Source organism: Tenrec ecaudatus, chromosome 6, assembly GCF_050624435.1.
Source record: "Tenrec ecaudatus isolate mTenEca1 chromosome 6, mTenEca1.hap1, whole genome shotgun sequence".
Taxonomy (NCBI): Eukaryota; Metazoa; Chordata; class Mammalia; order Afrosoricida; family Tenrecidae; genus Tenrec; species Tenrec ecaudatus.
The window spans coordinates 168814932-168831153 of record NC_134535.1 but is presented as its reverse complement, the minus strand read 5'-3'; positions in this window follow the sequence as shown (position 1 = coordinate 168831153).

Below are 16222 nucleotides of genomic sequence, written 5' to 3'. Positions count from 1 at the left end.
CCAGACTGGGACAGATTATCATCCCCAGGCCAGGGGCTGGGCCCACCTTCCCAGGGCGAAGAGAATCTGCCCAGTGCCCACCTAGAGCTGGGGTTCTGTCAGCAACGAACACATGAGGGAGTGCCTTATGAGTTGGCCATTTTGGGAGTAGAAACACTAGCCACATCCCTTACTCTGAGGACAGAGTACACAAACCAATTTGTTCCCATCACTCCCTGGAAATATCCTTAACTAAGGTCCTCAATGACCTCTGAACCTTTTCCATCCAATAAACCAAAAAACCCAAACTCGCTTCCACGGAGGTCGTTCCAACTCAAAGTGAGCCTAGCGAGCCTGTTCTGTCTGTTGTTTGTTTGAGAAGAACTTGTTTGTCAATGGTCCAAGTCCATTCAAGTTTATTTTTCCTCTTTAAAAATTTTTATTTTATTTATTTTTAAAAAATCATTTTATTGGGGGCTCGTACAATTCTTATCCCAATCCATACATACATCCGTTGTGTCCAGCACATTTGTACATTTGTTGCCGTCATCATTCTCAAAGCATTTGCTTTCTACTTGAGCCCTTAATATATATATTTAAAGCCATCAGACCACCTTTATAGGTTTAAGGAATAAGGAATTTGGAGGGATTCTTGTTTTTTTAAACACACATGATGTAGTTACACAGCCCATCTCAAGAAATGAAATGGACAGCAAGCAACAGCCTGTGTGACCCTCCCTATATTTGGTTCTTTTCCTGTAGAGCATTTCTGAAGGACAGACAGCTTCATTTTCCCCCCCGTGAATCACTGGTGGGTTTGAAACCACTGACCCTACGGTTAGCCGTCCAAAGCGTAACCCAAGTAGACGATGCGCATGATCCAACTTACTTGATCTTTCTGTGGGGCTTCACAAAACAGTTTTGGAAATGCATTCACTCATTAACTATATCTCTTACTCACCCCTCATCATAGAAGCGAACTAGTGGGAATGACAGGTAAATAAGGAAGTACGCAAGAATATGGTAGCTGCTGTGATAGAATTACAAGGGGGATCCAATGGGACCCAAAGAAAGCATCTGTCATGTAGGTAACTTCTGTGCTGTGCTTCTTTTCAGGGCCAGGGAAGGGTGGTGGTCCCGTTAGCAAAATCAGTCTCTTTGTTGCCCACTTGGTTGTCTTCCACACTAGAAAACTAAGAGAGCTCTGTAGAAAATAGGGAGCTAAACAGGGACTGAGGCGCCCTGGTGGCCCAGAGGCCTATGCAGTAAGCCGCCAACCACGAAATAGCAGTTCAAACCCACCAGCAGCTCTGAGGCAGAAAGATGAGGCTTTCTGCACCACAAAGGTGTGCAGCCTCAGAAACACAAAGGGGCGATTGTACTCTGTCCTATAGGGCTGGGTTGACCTGATGTGGATGGACTTGAATGGAGACTGGGGAGGAGTGAAGCTGTTTCTCTTAGTTTAGCACCAAGTTTTCTTTAAATAAATAATACAGCTCATCTGTCGGACAGTGCAAAACATGGCAAAATAATAATGACAAAAATTATCAAGGGTTCATGAGAGAGGGGGTGCCTGGGAGGGAGGGGGAAAATGAGGAGCTGATACCAAGGGCTCAAGCAGAAAGCAAATGTTTTGAGGATGATGAGGGCAACAAATGTACAAATGTGCTTGACACAATGGATGCATGGATGGATTGTGATAAGAGTTGCATGAGCCCCCAATAAAATGATTTTAAAAAGCATACAGCTCATCTATGAAAGGGCTTCCAAAATTTCTTATAAAATGGAATGAAAAGATAATGGAATATTTCTGAGAACTTTTGAAAGACCTCTCCTAGAATCCAGCTCACACGGAAATCACGGGGTGAGCCCCCTGGTTCCTTGCCTTCCTTCTTTGTTCTGTGAAGGGTAAAGGGTCTCCCCTCTAGTTTCTGAATGCGTCCCATCTCTCTTCTCCTGGGTGTCAGAGCTTACCCACTCAGCTGGACATATTTATGAAGAAGCAAGGGAATTTGCTTGTCTGTAGGGTCATATTGGGGGAGAAAGCATTTTTCATTACATTTTGTGTGTACTGAAATACAGATAACCAAAAAGCTTGTCAACTTAACCACTTGCAAGCTTCCAAGTGAGTATCCTTAATTGCATTCACCGTGTGGTGCTATCACAGTCACGGGGGCCTTCTATGGTAGTGATAAGCTGTATCTGAATTAGGCGAATCAAAAATGAACGGGGCAAGATGGTGTGTAGTCAGTGTGACTGAAATAGAAATTCTAATTCTCTAAGTAGCACCCAAATCAGAATAGTAAATGTTTGTTTAGGAGTGTTTATTAGTCAACTGCGATTATTGTGGATGCAGAAGAACGGAGCTTTCTGGCACTAATACATAAAACAAAAGATTTCAATGTTCATAGCCACACCAGATACCGTGGTGGCTGTGTTATTAGCTCACTCAAGACTCGGGAGCAGTTTATGGAATTCTTGAAATTCACTGAACCTTCGTCAAGACGTCGGTTTAAACCATGCAGATGCTCTTGGCACATTGGTTTGATATGTCATCCTCCCAACACGATAGATAACGTCAGCATTCTCATGCATCCTCAGTGAGGGAAGCCAAGCCCAAGCCCTTGTGTTACGAAAGTACCCGTCACTGTTCTGTTTGTCATTGGCCACAGGCTTAGGAGAAAACACTCTTTATTGAAGGACATCTGACACCTTCAGTGGCTGCCATGTCTCCCAGTGTCCCAAGCCAAAGAGTCCAAGTAGCACACAGTCAGGGCACGCGTCTATGTAGTGCCAGCCCTGCCAGGTCTCAAGGGCGCCAAGTGCCATTTTCATTTTCACGGTTTTAGAAACAGTAATGGCTCACCGTGTTAAATGCCATCAAGTAAGACGCTGATAAAGTCTACAGCCGGGACAGTTTGGAGGACCTTGGTGACTTATTTATTTTCCTTTTTCTACAGTGAAGGAAGGCAGAATCCTGAGGAGCTCAAGGAGGAGCAAGGCAGTCGTGTAACCAAATAATTACCATGTAGTGAGATAAGATATACGATTGAAAGCGGGATAACTTTCCCCTGCCGTTGGCACTCACTGCCGGTTCTTATCAGCGCCTGTCACTGGCACGGTGGCTCCAGGCTGCTCTTAAAGGTCAGGGGGCCGGGGCTGGCTCCATCCCACCGCTTCTCCTCCGCGGCCTTCCTCTTCCCAAGCAGTTCATTTCAGGACTCTTTCCAGCAACCTGATGCTGACAAAGAATCAAAACAAGAAGAACAGATTGAGAACGTGAAGGCGGAAGGTGGTGAAATCAGGCCATTCAAAAGCAGACACAGGTCTTGCTAGGGTCCCGGACGGTGATCTCGCTAGATGGCGGCACCATTGGGAAGCCGCGTACATGCTGAGCTTCTGCACTTATTAGAAAAGTGGAAAAGGATTAAAGAAGCACCTTTAGTCCTGAATTCAATGAAGTTGGAAGCCTGGCTTATTTTTCTGGATTTTTTTTTGGGGGGGGGGTTAAATTCTGAGATCCATTCCACGGTTTATTATTTGTAACCACTGCTGGGTTATGTTGGAGTAGAATGAAAATGTGTTTCTTTTTATGCAGCTGAATATATTTTGTTGCCTAATTTAAGGCGTCAAATAAATCAGTTTGTCTAATAAAAAAAAACAACTCAATACCCATTAGCAGTCAATTTTCACTCTCCCTTCCCTCTGGTGTTCCCTGGAAACCATTAATCTATTTTCTGTCGCTATGGATTTGCTCTCTGGGAACATTTCATGTGGTTGGAGTCCATATAATATATGTTTTGTGCGATGGCCCCTTTCCCTTTGCATCGTATTTTTAAAAAATATTGTAGAATGAATACTTCAACTTCCACTTTAATACAACCATTTATTTTATTTACACAGTTGAGAATCTACGCAGCAAACCCTCTACTAATTCAACAATTTCTACAAGAACAACTCCGTGACATTGATGATATTTCTAGGAACTGTGCAAACATGCTTACTCCCCTTTGCCCAGTTGGCCCTCCTCACGAGCCCCATCCAGCTGCTGTTGTCCAGTCGATCCCACACCGAGCCATCATAAAGAAACACGACGATGCTCAAGGTAGCCTTTCTTTACTTACGGTGAAGCGAAACCATTGTTTGGGTTTCAGAAGAGCCCAGGGGATATTTTTGGTGTAAGGACCATAGTTTCAGGAAGTTCTCCCAGGCTTCATGGCTCCAGAAGATCTCGAATCCTTGAGGATTTGAAAGTCTCTCCTGCATCTCCCCTCCCTGTTATCAGGAGCCATCGATGCAGTTCTTGATCACCATGCTCTGTAATGGTAGCCGGGCACCATCTAGTTCTTCTGGTCTTGTGACAAAGGAGACAGTGGTTCACATCTTCTACTTCCTCCGCCTTTCCCTGACTCCTTCCTATGTTGCTCTGGGTGAGCAGAGACAAATGGCTGTGCCTTGGGTAGCCACTTGCCCCCAGGAACGAACCAACAAATGAAGCAGAACCGCACATAAGTTTTAAATTAATGAACCGAAATGTCCTAGAAAGCACACACTAAACCTTCAAACCAGGGAACCAAACAAAGCCCATGAGGTGTTTGGGTGTCCATAAACAGCATCAGCAGCCTTTCTTCTTTGTTTATGTCATTGATATATAGAACATAGCGTCTTTTTTTTTTCATTTTAAAATCACTTTATTAGGGGGCACTTACAGATCTTATAATAATCCAGCATTCAATTGGATGAAGCACACTTGTACATATGTTGCCATCCACATTTCCAAAACAGTTTATTTCTACTTGAGCCCTTGGTATCAGCTTCTCTCCCCGAACCCAACCTTCCCCCCTCCCTCCAACCCTCATGAATTCCTGGTCAATTTTATATTATTATTGTTATTTCGTGTCTTACACCGTCCATTGTCTCCCTTCACCCACATTTCTGTTATTTGCTCCCCTGAGTGGGGCCTATATAGCCAACTTTGTGATGGTTTCTCCCTCCCCACCCCCAGGCTTTTACCTTCATGATATCACTACTCCCACTACTGTTTCTGAGGGATAGCATTTTATCTGTCCTGAATTCCATGTGTCGACAGCTCTTATCTGTACCAATGTGCGTTCTCCGGTCTAGCTGGATGTGTAAGGTAGAAATGGGTCATGGTAGTGGGGGTGGAAGCATTCAGGAACAAGAGGAATGATGTGGGTTTCATGAGTGCTATCCTGCACCCTGGTTGAACCGTCCCTTCCTTGGGACCCTTTTGTAGTCCGATTGTCTACAGATGGGATTTGAGTCTCCACTCCAATCCCCCTTCTTTCACATGGAGAGAATTGTAGAACACAACTTCTGCCCATTCAGTTGTTTAGAGACAGACAACTCACTGACAGCACTTATAAGAATCAGCTGTGCAACCCAACTCTGAACTTTCCATGAATGTAAACCCAACCCCCTCTTCCGGTACCGCATGCTCCTGGTGATTAATAAGAAACTTGGATTTCTATTCATTTACATGTTTTTGTCTTTAAAAAAATCATTTTATTGGGGGCTTGTACAACTCTTATCACAATCCATACACCCATCCATTGTGTCAAGTACATTTGTTGCCCTCATCATTCTCAAAACATTTGCTTTCTACTTGAGCCCTTGATATCAGCTCCTCATTTCCCCCCTCTCTCCCCACTCCCCCTCCCTCATGAATCCTTGATTACTTATAAATTAGTATTATTTTGTCATATGTTACACTGCCTGATGTCCCCCTTCACCCAATTTTCTGTTGTCTGTCCCCCAGGAAGGAGGTTATATGTAGATCCTTGTAATCGGTTCCCCCTTTCTGTTTCTGTCTTTTTATGTAAGACACTCAGCAGAATGTCTTCACATTCTATTCCTATTGTATAATCAATTCTCTCTTTTATTATTGGCTGCATTGTATATATGTACCACATTTTGTCTATCCAATGATGGGCTATTGAACATGTTTCTACCTTTGGGCTATTGTGAAGAATGCTGAAATGATCACAGGTGTTCCATAAGCTGTTTTAGTCTTTGTTTCCAAATCTTTGGGTTATGAACCTAGGAGCGGAATTGCTGGGTGATATGGTAGTTCTATTGTTAGCTTTTTGAGGGACTGCTACATCATTTCCCACATACCAGTATCATTTTGCATTTCCACCAGCCACGGAAAAGTATTTCAGTTTCTTCACATTCTTGCCAACATTTCTTTCTCGAATCTAATCTTTGCTGTCCTAACAGGAGCCGCAGGGTATCTGACTGTGGTTGTGATGTGCATCTCCAATCGCATCGGCATTTTTTATGTGTTTGGTGGTCACTTGTGTGTCCTCTGTAGTGAAATGCCGCTTCAAGCCCTTTGCCTGTTTATGATTGTGTTGTGTTTTTGTTGCTAAGTTGTCTAAGTTTTACATATATTTTGTTTATTTAGATTATTGTTGGGTATATGGTTTCTGAAAATATTCTCCAAGTCGGTAACTTGGTTGTTTTGAATCATTTTATTGGGAGCTTTTTCAGATATCATAACATTCCGTAGTCCAATCACATCAAGTAGTATTTTACAATTGCTTCCACAGTCAGCTTCAAAACATTTTCTTTCTTCTTGAACTCCTTGATTTCAGCTGCCCATATCCCCTCCCTCCTCAACCCTCTCCACCCCACCCCCCAGGAACCCAGAAACCTTTATTTATTCATTCATTTATTTATTTTTTGCCATATCTTATACCATCCATCATATCCATTCACATACAATTTTGTTGTTTAATAACCCCCCCCCAACTCCCCCTGTTCTCCTTCACCCTCCTCTTTGTAATTCTGATCTTTGGGGTTGGAAGTGGATGGGAGGGCAAGGGCGGGCCCTTTGACCACCTTGCTGTCATTGCCTGAGGATGTCCTTGGATACGGACTGAGCTCAGTATCCACAGCCCAGAGAAGACGTGAGCTCTGCATTGGAGTCCCGTGAGCAGGCCAGGGATCTGGAGCAGGCCGGAGATCTGGACCGGGTTTCCAATTTTCTGGGAGAAGAATTGCTGAATCATGTAGTGGTTCGACATTTACCTTTTTGAGGAACTACCAAAGTCTCTGTGTCACTCTACATTTCTACCAGTCATGTCACACGGTTCTAGTTTCTCTACATCTTTCTCAACACTTGTTACCGTCTGTCTTTTGATGATAGTTATGTTGGGGCATGTGAGGTGTCCGCTCACTCAATAACTAGGGGGTTCTGCTTTGCATTTCTCTGATGCTGCTGTCATGGATTCAATTGTATCACCAAGAGGTATGTGTCACCTGGGGTCTGACAGGTATGCAATGATGTAATGAGTCCCGCCCCTGCGATATGATCTCCTGTAATCAACGATCACTTGTAAGGGGATTAGGGTGGTATCTGATGCCCTTGCTCAGGTCACAGGCCTGATCTGATGTAGGGGTGTTTCCTTAAGGTGTGCCTCAGGTCATTTTTTATCTTCAACTCAACTCATTGCATGGAGTTGATTCCGACTCAGAGGCACCCTTCGAAATAGAGTAGAACGCCCCTGTGGGTTTCTGGGGCTAGACTTCTTTACATGAATAGAAAGCCTCATCTTTCTCCCTAGGAGAAACAGGTGGTCTGGAACTGCTGACCTTGCAGTTACCAGCCCAGTTAGTAAAACCTCTGTCACCAAGAGAGAAAACCCCATAGTGGAGCATGACTTTTGGACTCAAGGTCTTTGCACCGGGAACCTCCTAGACCCAGAGGGAGATAAATACCAAGACAAATGAAAACTCCAGGGAATGCTAGGCTCCCAGATACTGAAACCAGACATGGGCCTTCTCCAAGAGCCTAAAAAGAGCAAGTCTCTTCCTAGAGCCAACACTGTGAATTTGGACTTCTTGCTTCCTAACTGGTGAGAAAATACACTTCTGTAGGTTAAGTCCACCCACTTGTGTTTCTGTTAGAGTAGTGCTGGATGACGCAGAGAACACTCAGGAAAATCCCATGAAGTAAATCCACACAATTCCACACAATAGCCTGTAGCTTCTACTTTGCTCCCTAACTGCTCTCTCCCCCAGAAGGTGTTTTTCTACATGTGATCACATATATATATCTATATATGTGATCTCAACATGTTAAAAATTTGTCATGGCAGTGCATCGAAAAGTACCTCCTTGGGGAAGGGAGCACTTGGCAAAGACACATAGGAAGCACATGCTATTTGTGCAAAAACACAGTTTCTGTAACACATGGGGTCTCCATGCGTCAGAACTGACTCGCTGGCAACATTTTTTTTCGGTTGTGAGGGCTAATTTTCATGTGTGTGCTGTCCATTTGGCTTATCTTCTTCAGAAGAGCATCCTGCCCAATTTTTACTTGGATTGTCTTTTACCTGTTATGTGATAAGCATCCTTTATTCTACATTGTAGAATCTACCAGGGGTCCTCAAACTACGGCCTGCGGGCCACATGCGGCCTGCCGAGGACTTTTATCTGGCCTGCCGGGTGTTTTTGCCGTTTGGGTTTTTTTTACTTCAAAATAAGATGTGGGCAGTGTGCATAGGAATTTCTTCATAGTTTGGTTTTTTTTAAAACTATAGTCCAGCCCTCCAACGGTCTGAGGGACAGTGAGTTGGCCCCTGTTTAAAAAGTTTGAGGACCCCTGATCTAGGCCCTTGTCAGATGTATGATTTATAAATATTTCTTTCACCCTGTGAGTGTCTTTTCACATTTTTGATAGGGTCCTTTAAGCACAAACATGTTTAATTTTTGTGGAATCTAATTTATATAATTTCTTTAAAAAATAATTTTATTGGGGGCTTATGCAACTCTTATCACAATCCATATATCCATCCATTGTGTCAAGCACATTTGTACATTTGTTGCCCTCATCATTCTCAAAACATTTTCTTTCTACTTGAGCCCTTGGTATCAGCTCCTCATTTTTCCCCTCCCTCCCCCTTCCCTCTCCCCCATGAACCCTTGATAATTTAGAAATTATTATTATTTTGTCATATCTTACACCATCTGTCGTCTCCCTTCACCCACTTCTCTGCTGTCCATCCCCCAGGGAGGAGGTTATATGTAGATCCTTGTAATCTTTTCCCCCGTTCTCCCTCACCTTCCCTCCACCCTCCCAGGATCGCCACTCTCACCACTGGTCCTGAGGGGTTCATCTGTCCTGGATTCCCTGCGTTTCCAGTTCCTATCTGTGCCAGTGTACATCCTCTGATCTAGCCGGATTTGTAAGGTAGAATTGGGATCATGATCGTGTGGGGAGGAAGCATTCAAGAACTAGAGGAAAGTTGTATGTCTCATTCTGCCTACAATGCACCCTGAGTGACTCGTCTCCTCCGGGAAGCCCTTCAGCAAGGGGATGTCCAATTTCCTACAGATGGGCCCCTGGGTCCCCACTCCGCGCCCCCCCCCATTCACAATGCTATGATATATATATATTTGTCTTTGATGTCTGATACCTGATCCCTTCGATGCCTTGTGATCTCACAGATGGTTGTGTTTCTTCCATGTAATTTCTAATGTGCTTTAGTGTCATAATTGAGAAACCACTGCTTTATCCACAAAGACTAATAATACCTACATATTTTTCCCAATTGTTTTATAGTTAAACTCTTACATTTAGGTTTTTAAATTCATTTTTAGTAGATGTTTGTATATGGCGTGAGGTAGGGATTCATTGTCATTCATTTGTATGTGGATTTGCCATCCTGTTTCTCAGGAGCATTCTGGCTGTACTTCTTTCAAGACACATATATGTGTACTTTTTGGCAGTGCATGGAGCCATCAATATTCTTTTCCAGCAACGTAATTCAAATGCAATGTGCTTATTCAATGTCCAACTTGCATATGCATATGGAAGAGTTGAAAATATCATTGCCTGGGTCAGCAACACCTTCGTGCTCAGAGTAATGTGCTTGCTTTTCAACTCTTTAAAGAGGTCTTGTACAGCAGATTTACTTAATGCCATACATATTTGATCTCTTGACTGCTGACTCCGTGAGCATTGATTGTGGATCCTATAAGCAAGAGTTTATTTCTGGCCTCTCAGTTCCATTCTACTGACCGCTATGTCTGTCCTTGTGCCACTAGCACACCGTCTTGACTACAGGAGCTCCATATTAAAGTTCTCCATTGGAGAGTGTGAGTTCACCAACTTGGTTCTTCTTTTTTCAAGATTGTTTTGGCTATTTTGAGTCTCTTGTATTTGTATAGAAGTTTTAATATGTTGTCAAGTTCTGGAAAAATACTTCTTGTTTTTGAAGTCATGGGCAATAATATACGCATATATGGAACTAAAAAGAAGATAGTGACCTCTAAAATAAAATATAGTGCATAATGAAATATCTTAAATTCAGCTCTATGTGTTGAGAAAGGAGAAAGAAAGAAATGTGGGGAAATGGAGAAAAAATACAGTGCTTCAGTTTGTCCTTTCATGGAATATGATATACCCTGCAGGGTGAACAAAGGGGAATGTACCGCTCTGCTATTCCTTCCATTCATTGTGAACCTCAAACAATGTATGGTGCTTTTCAACGAATCTTGACTCTCCATTGTTTGTGCCATTTGCACTGACTTGAGAACCTAGCCCACAGTTAAGCCCAGGTGTATGGTGTTAATATGGAAAGTATTAATATTATTAAGACAGATTGAATCTGAACCTAATGCCTATTACTGTGTGTAATGCTTCTGATCCATTTACAGATTATCTTCTGCTTTACCATCATCTTTTTCCTTCCAACAGAGACATCTCTCCTCTGCCTCAGCACAAAGATTCCTTCGGGAATAGTTCTCACACGGAAGGAAAAAAGAAAGAGCAGAATTTTACTTCCACACCCACATTTAGCAAAACTTTCTTCTGATTTTTCCAATCTGGTATTTGTAGATGAGTTTATAAAATTTAGCCTCTAAATATTTTAAACTGCACATTCTATTAAGTATTTTTTTCTTTTATTTCTTCAAGGGTCACATTAAACCACAACAGAGGTCATAAGTACAAATTTGGAATGGCAAAGTAAATCGTATTGAAGGAATCACTATATTCTCAAGTTCATGGCCACAGACTCCACTAAAACAGCTGCGTATTATGTATGAATATAAATTTAAGTTCTCCGCAGCCCCTTTTATGTCATTCTGCTTATGTTGATAAGGTGGACTGTGTCTGTCCTTTTGCTGTGAACTAGTTTGAAAAGTCCATTCTGAAGTGAGGCATTCAATTCCTTATTATTAGAATGCATAATGTTAATCTAGTTTACATGCCACCATTCAGCTTAAGCAAAACCTTTACAATGATCAATTTTAGAAAAACACTTAGCATTTATAGCCTCTGGACTAAAAAAGATTTACAATGCCTTTATTCAGCACAAGGGGACCAAGGCAAAGGAGGTCCCTGGATCTGCACAAGAATAAAAGACAATAAAGGCAAATACTATGACATACCTAACCCTGCAATAGCATTCATAACAAACAATGATCTACAATTAGCTAAGTGGGTAGACGTGCCAACATGCCAACATGCGATATGGGAAGGTAAATGAGTATATACGTACCTGTGAGTATGTATGTATAGGTATGGCGGAGGAGATCTCTATATTCGTATTTGTTATGTGCTGCAAACATGGTTATGATACAGGAGAGAGGGGGACAGCGTTATGAGAACTTCTTAACCATAACCAAACACCTTGAGGGAGTGAGTCACTGGGCTTAGGAGTTTACGATCACAGTATAGGAGGACATTGGGTCTTTGGGCATAACAGAGTCTGCAAAGACAATGGTCTATATCCTATTTTGGCATGTAGCAACTGGGATCTTAAGGGCTCGTGAACAACCTTTTAAGAGCAGCTATTGGTCTTTCTTAATCTGGAGCCAAAGAGCCAAGGAGACAATTAGTCCAAAGCACTACTATATCACATGAGTCATAGCCTCCACTATCTCAGACCCCAAGAATGAGGGGACATCTGGCCACCCCTACCAACCACTCTGATCAGGAGGGTGACAGAAGGGCCTGGGTAGACAAGGGGAAAAAAAACCAAAACAAACCCAAACAGAACAAAATTCACACTCATACAGAGACCAGGCTGCCTGGTTCTATAGAGACTGATGAAAGCCTGATTCGATGGCTCATACACACCCTTCAGGACTGGAACTGACCCCACTCCCAGCGATCACCTCTCAGCCAAATCATCTACAGACCTAGGTCATGAACACTAACTCTAGAGCGGACGGTACTCATCAGAACAATCAGGGACATGAGAACAAAATGGCAGCAGTTGCCACCTCCCTCCACCCACCCACCCCCACTGCCCCCTGCCCGGCAGGCGCAGGAAAGAGAAATGAATGGAAAGGGGGAAACCAGGGAGAAAGTGGGAAGTGTGCTACTATGTTGTAGTGATTTTCACCAACGTCATGGACCAAAATGTGTATAAATTGTTGAACGAAAAGCCAATTTACCCTGTAAACTTTGACCTCAACCACAGTAAAACATTAAAATAAAATGCCTTTATTCTAGCATTAGGCCTTATATTCCCTCATATCAAAACATGTTATACAGACACTGTAGTCAAAACAGCCAGGTACTGGTTCAGCAGTAGACAAGTGAAATAGGATTGAGAAATCAGAAGTAAACTCATCCGTCTCATATGGATAATTAGTTTTCAACTAGTGGTCAATGTCTGTTTACCGGGGGCAGAAATAGTCTCTTTAATAAATGGTGTTGGCCCAACTAGCTCTCTACCTGGAGAAAAATGAAACAGGATCCATACCTCTTATCATACACAAAAACGAACTCAAAATGGATCAAAGATCTAAACCCACAAAATACCTGCAATACAACTGAGGAAGGAAGTTATAGAACTCACCCTTTTGTAAAAATGAGATAACAACGTTTTTCCCAAATGCAGACAAGAAGACAAAATAGATACATAATTCAAACCACACTCACCGCTGTGGAATGCATTCTTACTCATAGCGATCCCAAGGCACCCTGGCGGCATACTCGTTACCCAGTGGGCTGCTAACCACAAGGCCATCAGTTTGAAACCACCAGCCACCCCACCGGAGAAAGATGAGGCTTTCTACTCCCACAAAGAGGCCCTATGAATGATGAAATAGATATTTAGAACCTCATAAAAATTAAGGCGTCTTGGTTGCCTAGTAGTTATGCATTGGATTGCGATTCTCAAGGTTAGCAGTTTGAACCGACCAGCAGCTCTGTCTACTCTGGTGGCCAGTGACAGTCTCGGGAACTCACAAGGGCAGTTCCTCCCTGCTGTGAGTCAGTATCGACTCCATGGCAGTGAGGGAGGGAGTTCATAGAAATTAAAAACTTATGCTTATCAATAGCCTATATTGAATGAGTACATAGACTTCAGAAAATCTTTGGAAGCAACTTATTTGATAAGAGTCTAATCTTAAAAATCTACAGAAGAACGCCACAACAAAATGATTTTTAAAAAATGGGCCAACATGAACAGAACCTTCATTAAAGAGGAGATCCAAGCAGTCAACAAACATGAAAAAAATGTTCACTCTCATTAGTCATCATGGTTGCTTTTGTTAGACGCTGTAGAATCAGTTCTAACTCATCGCACCGTGCGCACAGCAGAATGAAGGCCTGCCTGGCCCCGGGTCACCTTCCAGTTGTTAAGTTGGAGCTCATTGAGGCAGTCTGTGTCCCTCCATCTCCTGGAGGGCCTCCGAATTTTTTGGTGACCTTCTACTTTACTAAGCATGATGTTCTTCTCCAGGGAGTGATCGCTTCTTATAACATGCCCAAAGGACACAAGATCAAGTCTTGCTAAGGAGTATTCTGTTTCTTTAATCATTTTATTGGGAGCTTGTACAACTCTTATCACAATCCATCCATCCATGAGGTGTCAAGCACATTTTGTACATTTGTTGCCCTCATCTTTCTCAAAACACGTGCTTTCTACTTGAGCCCTTGGTATCAGCTCTTCTAACTGTGCTTCTTTCCAGATAGATCTGCTTGTGCTTTGGGCAGTCCGTGGCACTTTGATATTCTTAAAATGCAAAGATTTCTCTTTAGTCTTCCTATCCATTGCTCAACTTTCGCACACAGATGAGGCAGTTGAAAATGCTATGGCTTGGGTCTGGTTCCTGTACATGAGGTCTCTGAATCAGAATAAGCTCTAAGGCACCTAATGATAAAACAGTATTCTCTTGCTCTGTGTAAAGATTCCGCTTGAATACAATGAAGTACTCTGCAATTCTCATTCTTCTCAATGTCACCCATAGTTTATTATGAGCCACACAACTGAATGCCTTTACACAGCCAATAAAACACAGGTCAACACCATTCTGTTATGTTCTGCTTTGGGCAGTGATGTCCCTCCTGGCCTGTCACTTTCTGAATCCAGCTTCAATTTCTTACATCTCCCCATTGATGTCTTGCTGCAGCCATTTTTAATTATCATCAACAAAACTAATATACATATATAAAGAGAGCTCTAATTAACATATCACACAATTCAATAGTTCAGTCGTATCAAGGTGAGTTGTGCAGTCATTGCCACAGTCAACTTGGGAACCTCCTCGTCCTTCTTGTATCGTTCATGATCTTCAACAACAATTTGAGCATTTGGTTTTTGAAATTTTAAGGCTTAGGATCATAGTCACATGGGACAACTCAGTCAAGTGGCATAACATATTTCATAAGAATCACGATCTAGAGGGGGGGAATGAGCAGCAGATATTAAGGGCTCAAGTGGAAGGCAAATGTTTTGAGAATGATGATGGCAACAAATGTACATATGTGCTTGACACAATGATGTATGTATGGATTGTGATAAGAATTGTATGAGCCCCCAATAAAATGATTTTAAAAAAAAGAAGAATCACGATCTCCATCCCAGTGACATGAGTAGCATCTGGGAGCCTTCAAACGTTCCCATGGCCGTCTAGGACACAATTCAGGTCTGTATTCCACAGAAGCAAAATAGTTAGAAGGTGACCAAAAGTGCACAGAAGAAACAAGCCTACAAGTGCCACCACCTCATCCATCCTGAGACCAGAATGGGTATTCATCCACTGCTACAGACCTTCAGGACTGAGGTCACAAAGGTTGGTCCAGAGAGAATGGGGGAAAATTACAGAGCAGAACTCAACATCTTATTTGTTTGGTTGTTTATTTATTTATTTATTAAAGCCAGACAAATGGAAGCAGAAGAGAACAGAGGACTCTTGGAGACCATCACCCCAAGATACTCTTTAAACCAAGAGTTGAGTGTAAGCCCCCAAATCCCCTTTTAGCTAAATAATAGGGGACATGCAAAATAAAGGACATTACCCATAAGATCGCTGCTCTACTTAAAAACCATAAGCAGGTTCCAAAGGGTCAACAATTACACAAAACCAAAGGTAAGACAAGGAAGAGGCAGAGAAACAATCATGCTGGAAAGAGAACAACTGAATGCAATTCAAGGGGGGTGGGGAAGGATATATATATAAATATTTTTATCACTTGCAAGGTAGAATTTGGATCATGATAGTGGGGTGGGGCGGAGGAAGCATTTAGGAACTAGAGGAAAATTATATTTTTCATTGTTGCTACATCACACCTTGACTGGTTCATCTCCTCCCCCAGACCCTTCTGCAAGGGCATCTCCAGTGGCTGACAAAAGGGCTTTGGGTCTCCACTCTGCACTGCCCCCCTCATTCACTATGGTAAGATTTTTTTGTTCTGATAATGCCTTATGCCTGATCCCTTCGACACCTCGTGATCACACAGGCTGGTGTGCTTCTTCCATGTGGATTTTGTTGCTTCTGAGTTCGATGGCCGCTTGTTTAACTTCAGACGCTATACCTTTTGTTAGCCGGGCACTATCAGCTTTCTTCGACACGTTTCCTTATGCACCCATTTGTCCTCAGTTATCGTATCATGGAGGTGTGTACCCAATGATATGATTTTTTTGTTCTTTGATGCCTGATAACTGATCCCTTCAGAACCGCGTGATCACACAGGCTGGTGTGTTCTTCCATGTGGGCTTTGTTGCTTCTGATGCTAGATGGCCGCTTGTTTACCCTCAAGCTTTTAAGACCCCAGACGCTATATCTTTTGATAGCCTGGCACCATCAGCTTTCTTCACCACATTTGCTTATTCACTCACTTTGTCTTCAGTGGTTATGTAGGGAAGGTGAGCATCATAGAATGCCAATTTAATAGAAGAAAGTATTCTTACATTGAGAGAGTACTTGAGTGGAGGCCCAATGTCTTTCTGCTACCTTAATACTAAACCTATAAATA